Here is an 8890-nt window from a genome sequence, read left to right as displayed (position 1 = left end):
CAAGTACTTTGTCAATACAACCAAGCAAGTAAACATATGTGACTATACCCTCCATTACTTAAAGCTGAATTGGGTTAAACATACCTTATTTAACATATATTTATAATGTATGATGTCCTTTATTGTTTTATGTTTCATGTGGAACCTATATATGTATGCTGCAGGTCTCCCTTGAAAAAGAGATCTATGATCTCAATGGGACCAATCTGGTTAAATAAAGGTTTGAAATGAAATGAAATGAATATCAAGTGCCAAAAAAATTAAAATGTTGCTGATTGTTTTTCCTGTTTGTGTAGTCTTTAGGGTAAATGCATAAAGCTGTGGTAACTTTTCATGCATTTGATTAATAAGGCCACTGCATAACTGTGTCAAAGATCATGTTTTTCCTATTTACCATTCAAACACAGGAAGATTCATTGTAGAGAGGCATCAGAGATGGATGGAGCCAAAGTTGCTTGGGCTGTAGGAATAACTAATAAGAGAAATAACACTGACATGACAACAAATATGTTGATCTTCAGTAAAAAACTGAACTCTCTGCTTCATTCCAACAGCCAAAACTTGCATGCATCTGCCTAGCACCATTTCTTGTCTCAACATAGATGATCACATCTCTTCTCTGTAGCCAAGGAAGAAGAACCTGTCAGGCGGCTCCCAAAGCAGCAGCTCAAACAGCAAGTGATGAAACGTTGTCATTTTCACTGCTCCCCTTAGGAAAGGAGGGGGGGGAGCATGAGGAAGAATCCAAACAAGTGACAGGTCTGAAAGAAAACTCTTTATCTCTCTTTCAACATGGACTTCTGTGTGCCCGTGTTTGTACTCTATAGAGACAAAGAGAGTAAACGAGATTAATTATATCCACTTTAAAGCCCATTTTAAATCACCACAATAATTTTGCTATTACATTAATATAAACTATGTCCATGGCACCTTAATGTCTTGTGAAGTCCTCGTCACAAACTAAGCCTGATGAGGAATGAACTTTAGTTGACCTGAGGATTGAAAACAAAAACATATTTTTAAACAGGTCAACAAACAGAAATATTCAAACAATGAGATCATCGGTGCAGTGGGGGTGCCAAATAGTTCATCCAGCACTTCCACTTTAAAATTCGCACTTCACTGCTCATGGCCGGCAGCAGGGTGGGACTTTTTGTTCGCAGTGTTTGTGATGACAGAACAGATGGTGAGGTTGCCTGTTTGGGCACCGCTGTGGGTGTCAAACGCGTTTCAGTCCAGCTGACCTGCGCCAGGCAGCTGCTCGTCACTGGAAGCTTTGCGCTGCAGCGTTTCTACTCCTCAAGTCTCACCTTGTCTCCAGCGCTGGAGATCAGAGCAGATATCACAAGCAAGGGGGGTGTTTTCCACAGATAAGAGTTTTTGTCGTTTTAAAGGCTGATTGTTTCTATTCTAAAACATAATCTGCTACCCCCTCGCGCATTATCCTGGAGCTGCGGATTCTGTACGGGTCAGATACAGTAGCCTGCAGCAGTCTTACGGAGGATTCAGCGCTTCAGAGGTGAGAGCAATGTGCTTATTGTATGCATGTGGTGACATTTTGATACCCATGTATGTCTATAAAATATCTAAAAGAATGTTCTTAATTCCTGCTCGGTAGAAAAGGGGGATTTGTCCGTCCGGTCAAGAGTGTAAAACTCGTAAAAATGTAGTCATCCTTTTTTGCTTTAAGAAATACACACATCAACAAACATGAAATTCAACAATAACGCGGTGTCTATCGATGGCATGTGTCCTCGTGCAGCTCACGTTACCTCCGCAAAAATGAAAAATGTTTACCTTTAACAAAGAAATATCTAGGCTAACTAAACGGAATGCAGCTCATAAAAGTTGTATATTTATCGATGTTTTTCAGAATTAATATGCTATGTGTGCGTCGGGTCAGTCTTTTATCAACAAAGCAGCCTACAATAGTTGATTTGCAAGGACACAGTGATCTGCATTCAATGCACATTAAATAAGTATTATGAACCTTTGTTACAGTTTATAAATATCAACTGATCAGATATCAGAGGGAGGGGAACCAAACAAATACAATTTAAACCTGTGTTAATTGAGTTGCAAATATTTAGTTATAGCCTACATGCCCTACTTTTACTTTATCCACAAAGCCAAGCAATACTGTTAACTGTGAGTCTCTGTAGGGCTCATTATAAAGCTGCAGTCTTGCCAGCAGTCCTGACATTTCACTGCACTGACACCTGCTTCAACAAACGTGGTGTAACATTAACACAAACCGCAGCATCACTCGCTGCTGAAACAGCTGAGTAGCAGCAATTGGCTCGTGTGCTCCATCAAACCTACTTTGCATACCTAAGAGTCGAGACATTGGCAGATGTCTGGGCTGAAGACACAGAGGAGAGGAAAGACAATCCATTGTTTCTACTCAGAAGTTTGAGAAAGCAGAGGGAGTCGCATTGTCATGTGATGCTTCAGCTGCTGCGTGACACTGGCACCTGTTACTGAGATCAATAACAACCCAATGAACCCACTTATATCAGTACAGCTGTTCATAATTATATCATATATCTACATAGTTATATAGATTAGGAAAGGAGGAAAAGTATTCACTGCTTCACTTGCCAGTTGTTGTCTAGCAACTTCACAACTTGTATGTAGTTTACTTCGTCTTTAGAGTCAAAGCAGACAATTGATCCAGATGTCACCCAATGAGCCAATGATATGGGGGTTTAGGAGGCTCTTGCACCTTCCCCCAATATGCACAATGCACAGTGATGTATAGCATCAGCTGGGCACGAGGAGTGTGAGAACACGCAAAACAAAGACACGTCTTGGTGTGTGTGTGTGTGTGTGTGTGTGTGTGTGTGTGTGTGTGTGTGTGTGTGTGTGTGTGTGTGTGTGTGTGTGTGTGTGTGTTTGGGTAGGAGCCATTGTGAGCCATAGGGCCTAACTCTGCAGCATGTGTTGGTGCTGGGGTTCCCACAGCGGAGGAGACAAGGGAGCAACAGCTTGACCTTCTCCCTTTGTGATCCTGATCTGAAGGGAAACATGGAAACATAACGATACACTGAGAGTTTCTTTAAAGATGTTATCACTGAGTCAGCTGTTTCGTCATCCTTTGTTTTTAATAGCAATAAACTGAATTTGTATTTTAGATACAAAGGTGGTACAGTAAGAGACTTTAATGCTTTTCAATCTAAGTGTAGAATTTAAAAGTACACGTTTCACAAAAACCTGCTAAGACTGTCTTAAAAAAACATTTAGAAGCCCATTATGAAAATCTATTTCAAAGCATTATTAATGACACCACCTTTTTGATTTAGAGGCCAATTTGCACTGCGCAAGTTAATCTTCCTTGACCTCTGCATGGTTTCAAATAGGGATTCCCTTGAGATTAGAGACTTTTGCCCCATCAGTGTGATTGATCGACGCTCCAATGACAACAAATTGGCTTTTCACAGACATTGCAACAGTAAGGATAGATGAAGTGGAGGGGGAGGATAAGGGCATAAAGGAGAGAGACAAAATGGTGAGCCAGAGAAGAAAAATTGTGTTGAGATCCATCTCAATTCCACAGGGGAATAAAGCTACTATGGATTTGCAGTAAATGGAAATACATTGAACATTTGCCTTGCTGTGACTTTTAAACCTTAATGCAGTTTAAAGAAACAGTGTATGCAACATACTTTCCTCTGATTCCATAAGGGGTTTTAGTTTTTCTCATTGTATCTTTCTGCCTTGTTGCATTTTGAGCTCAACACTTTTCTCCTGTGGCCCTCCAATTTAAGGAAGCAGAGCTCTCCATCCTCTCCCTCTTTACTTTCTTTGCTCTCTCCGAGTGAGTCGACATGCATCCTTCTCTTCCTCGCCTCTACACCTCTGCCATCAGCAGCTGCACCAAAGCCCTGTGTGATGTGAAGTGAGACGCTTGCATACTAATGGAGCAGGAACAGGATGTCTCTCAGGCAGGCCAACGCAGTGAGGACATGGAGAAAACATCAGGCAGCACCACTTAGCTTCCCAGCACCACATGATAGCGCTGGGTTGACACTGATTGACCAGAAGAAAAACTGTTCAATTAGAAATGTAGAAATATATTACCACAATGTGGTGTAGGCTGGAGTCAGACATTTTAGAATATGTCAATGATGTGGTTCTGTTTAGTGTTTTAAAAAAAAATCATATTTCTGTCACCTTTTCGTAGCAGTTCTCTCTGTTCCCTTAGCCTGATGGCACTAATAGCTTTCTTCTCATTTGGTTATGAAACAGACATGCCGGTGGCATAGCCGTTGCTATGGTGATAGCATGTCTGTGAGCCTGTTGTGCGCCTGCCGATTCAGAAACACTGCTTACATTTTGCACCCAGTGAAAAAGCCCCTCAGAAGACGGGGTAAAAGCATAGCCTTCTATGAAAAATGATGCAGTGTGCTAGCCAGAGACGTCCCTTCTGGCTGCACCAGGAGCAAATCATTTTAGCAGCACTTCATTTAAACTCTTAATAAGGTGTTAAATCAAGCCAGATAAAATATCTTCAAACTTTAAAATTCACATATTTAACAAATCCTTCAAAAGAATGAGTATTTTCTAACTTCTGAAAATAGTGTTCGCCGCTTGCATAAACAAACACCTTCACAGATCTAGAGAGAAATGCTCCCTGCATCTCACTGGAGGTCTGTGTTTCTTTACATACTCTAATTAGCTTCATTGCTACCTGTATTGTCCAGAGATTCTGTTTCATAACTAAATGTATTAGGGCCTTAGCATGAAGCACACAAAGCTCATTATGTCCCACAATTACATCTCGCTGTCTAGCTTTGGGGCCAGTGATCCTCTGAGGCTTTATGGGAACCCAGTGGAAATATCAGCTACTAGGGTGTGTGTGTGTGTGTGTGTGTGTGTGTGTGTGTGTGTGTGTGTGTGTGTGTGTGTGTGTGTGTGTGTGTGTGTGTGTGTGTGTGTGTGTTTTAAATGTGTAATGTGTTCTTGGATTAAATCCTCATAAGGATTGGGTGAGCAAAGACAGTAAATCCCTCCTGGCTTCAATTCCGACAGTCCGCTGGATAATGCCAAGCTGTTGAAGGATTGTTCTGCCTCCTTCCAGAAGTCTGTGCATGCATGCATGTCACAGAGTGTGAGTCAACGATTGGGGAAACAGTGTATTTTGTGGCAATGTGGAAATGGGTGCAGTGTAGACAAATATGTACGCATGCATTTTAAATGATGCTTTCTACAGTGTCTTTGCTCTCAGCCGAAGAGGCCTGCTTTGCAAGTAAGATAGTTACTGTCAACTCAGACGTAATCTTTGATGCAATCCGAGGGAACATATGTAAATGAAGATGTTGTCCCACCAGAGTGATTCTGTACAGCAAACTATAACAAACCTCACTCCGGTCTGATTTCAGTTTTTCTGCTCTCCCTAGACATAACCCTAGCCAGGAATTTGAAGCAGACAAAGTTGACTATTTCTCCTTAGAATCCATGCTTTTGCATTTTTTTAAAGAGAGATACCAAAAAATAGTATGTGTTTACTCGTGATGAGGAAATGATTTCTAGAGCTATTATTTCAGATTGTAGCATTTATGTAACACAAGTTTCGGTTTAAAAACAACATGTCAAAGTGAAAGTCAGAGGTGTACCGTTCTTAGAGAAAGTGAATTGTAGAACACAGGAGAATCAATACATACTCACCGACAGACATCAGTTTATCAACATCAACAACTGCACCTCCTCCACTGCTCCTCTGTCCCAAGGCGTCCCCCAGGGTTCGGTGCTTGGCCCCCTCCTCTTCATCCTTTACATGCTCCCCCTTGGCAAAATAATTAGTGGCCACAACCTTCAATTTCACTGCTACGCCGATGACATCCAACTTTATATCTCAACAAAAACCATCACCCCCACAACACACTCCACTCTCACCAACTGTCTCTCAGAAATAAAAGCATGGGTGCAAACAAACTATCTCCAACTGAATAGTGCTAAATCTGACATCATCATCGGCCCCCCATCCCGTATCAAAGACATCCAGTATTTCAACTTCACCATCGACAGCCACACTCTATCTCCCCCCCCTCACATCCGCAACCTCGGAGCCATTTTCGACACTCAGCTCAAATTCAACCACCACATAAATCACATCACCAGGACCTTTTTCCACCTCAAAAACATTGCCCGTCTCCGCCCATCACTCTCCTCCTCTGCTGCTGAAACCCTGATTCATGCATTCATCACTTCACGACTCGACTACTGCAATAGCATCCTCTATGGCATACCATCCAACCTCCTCGATAAACTCCAACATATCCAGAACTCTGCTGCCCGCCTCCTATCCTACACCCGCTCCCGAGACCACATCACTCCCATCCTCCAGAACCTCCACTGGCTCCCCGTCCGTCAAAGAATCCACTTCAAAGTCCTCCTCATTACTCACAAAGCCCTCAACAATCAGGCCCCCCCCTACCTCACAGACCTGCTGCACCACCACACCCCTTCCCGCTGCCTCCGCTCATCAGAAGCCAACCTCCTATCCATCCCCACCCGCACCAATCACCGGACCTGGGGGGACAGAGCCTTCTCCGTCGCTGCCCCCTCCCTCTGGAACTCACTCCCACAACCCATCAGAGACTGCACCGACCTCACCACCTTCAAAAAACTCACAAAAACTCACCTCTTCAATCTGGCTTTTAATGTGTGATTGTTTTTGTATTATTTGACCTTAACTTTAACTATATATTTATTTGTTGTTCCTTTCTTCTCTTTTCTTTTCTCTTCACTATTATCTGTAAAGCGTCTTTGAGCACCTGTAAAAGCGCTAACAAATTAAATCTATTATTATTATTATTACACTGTATGTGTGTTGATATTCGAACTATGTGGCGCTTGACATTTTAAACAAGACACAAACCAATTGAGAAATAGAGCTTTTTAAGATAATCATACCACGTTGAACAGTGATTGATTGACAACGGAATATTATTATTCAACATCACCTATTGAGTTATACACTGAGGAAGATGATAGGTAAACTGGCAAGCAGTGGAACACCTCACGTTTTAAGCATCTGGTTGTAGCACTTGTATTAAAGAGATGAACTTGATTATACATTTAACGTGTATTAGATCGTTAATACTAAGTTTGTCATGTTCATTTTACCCTCGCATTACCCTTCTGTGAATGGAGTTTCACCCTCTGTTACCGGGCCCAATACAGTGTGAGCTCGTTGTGATGAAGGTGAAGCTTCAACTGATGGATTTGATCTCCACACCTTTCTAATATTTCAATCGATGTACTTATTATGTCTGCCTGCATCTCTTTAAGGGGGTCACGGGGTCACGGCACGCCGCACAAAATCATAAGAGATCAATGACTCCATTTTAATTTTTCTATCACATCTCTTTGATTTCAGTATTTCTCTCTCACGCTTGATGGCTCAGTTTACAGGGTCTCCACATTAGAACACAGTCTCTTAAAATGAAGTTATTCACTCCATTTTTCTTTTTTTTTTTTACTGAACTTGATAAATAATATAAACAATTGCAACGCGCACATGGGAGAAATAAAACTGCAAGTGGAGGAAGACATAACTTTTCTTTCTCGCCGCCAATCTTCTTAGGGCCATGTCTCACCAAACGCTATCGTACCAAAAAAAAAAAAACTCAAAACCTGTCACTCACACATGTCCCGCTCTTATTGTGCCCATTCCCCACCACATGGATCACAGCCTGGCACAAACGCAATACAAGTTTTCAGTGTCCATTTCTTTCCTATATTTACTACAGTTTTTTCATGTATACCAGCTATTTCTGTATTTACCAAATATGTAACCAGTTTGAAAGGCTGTTAATGAAATTGGTGAGATGTAATCGGTTTTTGTGTTAATGTATTACAGCAGTTAAAACAGGCACCGTAACAGACGAATTTGACAACGAACACCAAGGTAAGGGGAAAACGAAAGAACATAGGGAGGGTTATAGCCGATTATTATGTATGAAATTGATAGTGTTTAATTACCAAAAAACAGTGAATGCATTCATAAAGGATATGAATGGTACATTGTATACCTTTATGGTATTATCGTATTTATACAGGTCACATAGGCACAAACTAAAGGTTATCTATATGGCTTGAATCTGTCATTAATCAATTTACGTACATTAATGTATATAGTTGATTACTAGGTGCCTATTTATTGCTCCGTTTTAGGTTTTTTGTGCTCTACTGTGGGACATTGTTGCCATTCTTTATATAACACTATTATATTTTATACGCTGATGCACAATCATCACTGTATAGCGAGAACAATTATTTATTCATTTTTCAGGAACTTTTTGCTGCTGTAAGAACAGGAACAGTAGTCTGTTTTTTTCTACTTAATGCAACTGAGCTATGTTTGTTGTCTTATTATTTTACATATAGAAGACAAAAAGTAATTTTTTGTGTTGTTTATGGGAACTTTGGAGTGTATTTTTCTTGGGAGCACAATAGATTTTCCTTTTTAAAGCCCAAAAACGCCAGCATTGATGAAATATGTGGTTTTTTGCGCTCTTGTGGGTCTTTCTCTCTGATTTACTCTGGAATGTTTGAACAGGCTTCCCCATTCTCTATAATTAACAGTTTAGAACTGGGACCAAACAACCAAGTTATTTTTCATCTTTGGAAGACTGTGGACGCCCTGCTGGCTTGATATATTTTTCTTGACATTAGGTGGGTGATAATGTTTTTCCCAAGTTGGCTGTAAACAGGAAGAATTTGTTTCTTTACAAGTAGCTAGGCATATATTACAAACTAATTACATATACATGGTCCGTACTTTGATCCCATATGGACTTGCTGTAAACACTTTAGTACACTGTTTTATTGGCGGAAATTCCTTTGCTTCACAGCAAAATTGAAACTAAGGACTAGTAAGTGCCCG

General features: G+C 40.9%; 1 protein-coding gene and 1 long non-coding RNA gene across 2 annotated transcripts in view; one reads left to right on the top strand and one right to left on the bottom strand.

Annotated features, from left to right (window-relative positions):
* Positions 1 to 228: 228 nt before the first annotated feature.
* On the bottom strand, positions 229 to 2473 carry LOC104954998 (uncharacterized). Its single transcript, XR_799408.1, has 3 exons — positions 2332 to 2473; positions 931 to 992; positions 229 to 821 (listed from the first exon to the last, which is right to left on the bottom strand). It is a non-coding gene; the product is annotated as an uncharacterized lncRNA (long non-coding RNA).
* The window catches only part of LOC104955004 (leucine-rich repeat neuronal protein 1-like), a 13348-nt gene continuing 5618 nt past the window's right edge, over positions 1161 to 8890 (top strand). Inside the window, exon 1 of the mRNA XM_010782231.1 lies at positions 1161 to 1519. The gene's annotated coding sequence lies outside the window, so the exon portion shown is untranslated. The remainder of the gene's footprint in view (positions 1520 to 8890) is intronic.

The sequence above is a fragment of the Notothenia coriiceps genome, unplaced genomic scaffold, assembly GCF_000735185.1.
Source record: "Notothenia coriiceps isolate Sejong01 unplaced genomic scaffold, NC01 NC01_scaffold00000496, whole genome shotgun sequence".
Classification (NCBI taxonomy): domain Eukaryota; kingdom Metazoa; phylum Chordata; class Actinopteri; order Perciformes; family Nototheniidae; genus Notothenia; species Notothenia coriiceps.
This window is presented reverse-complemented; position numbering and strand designations above follow the sequence as displayed.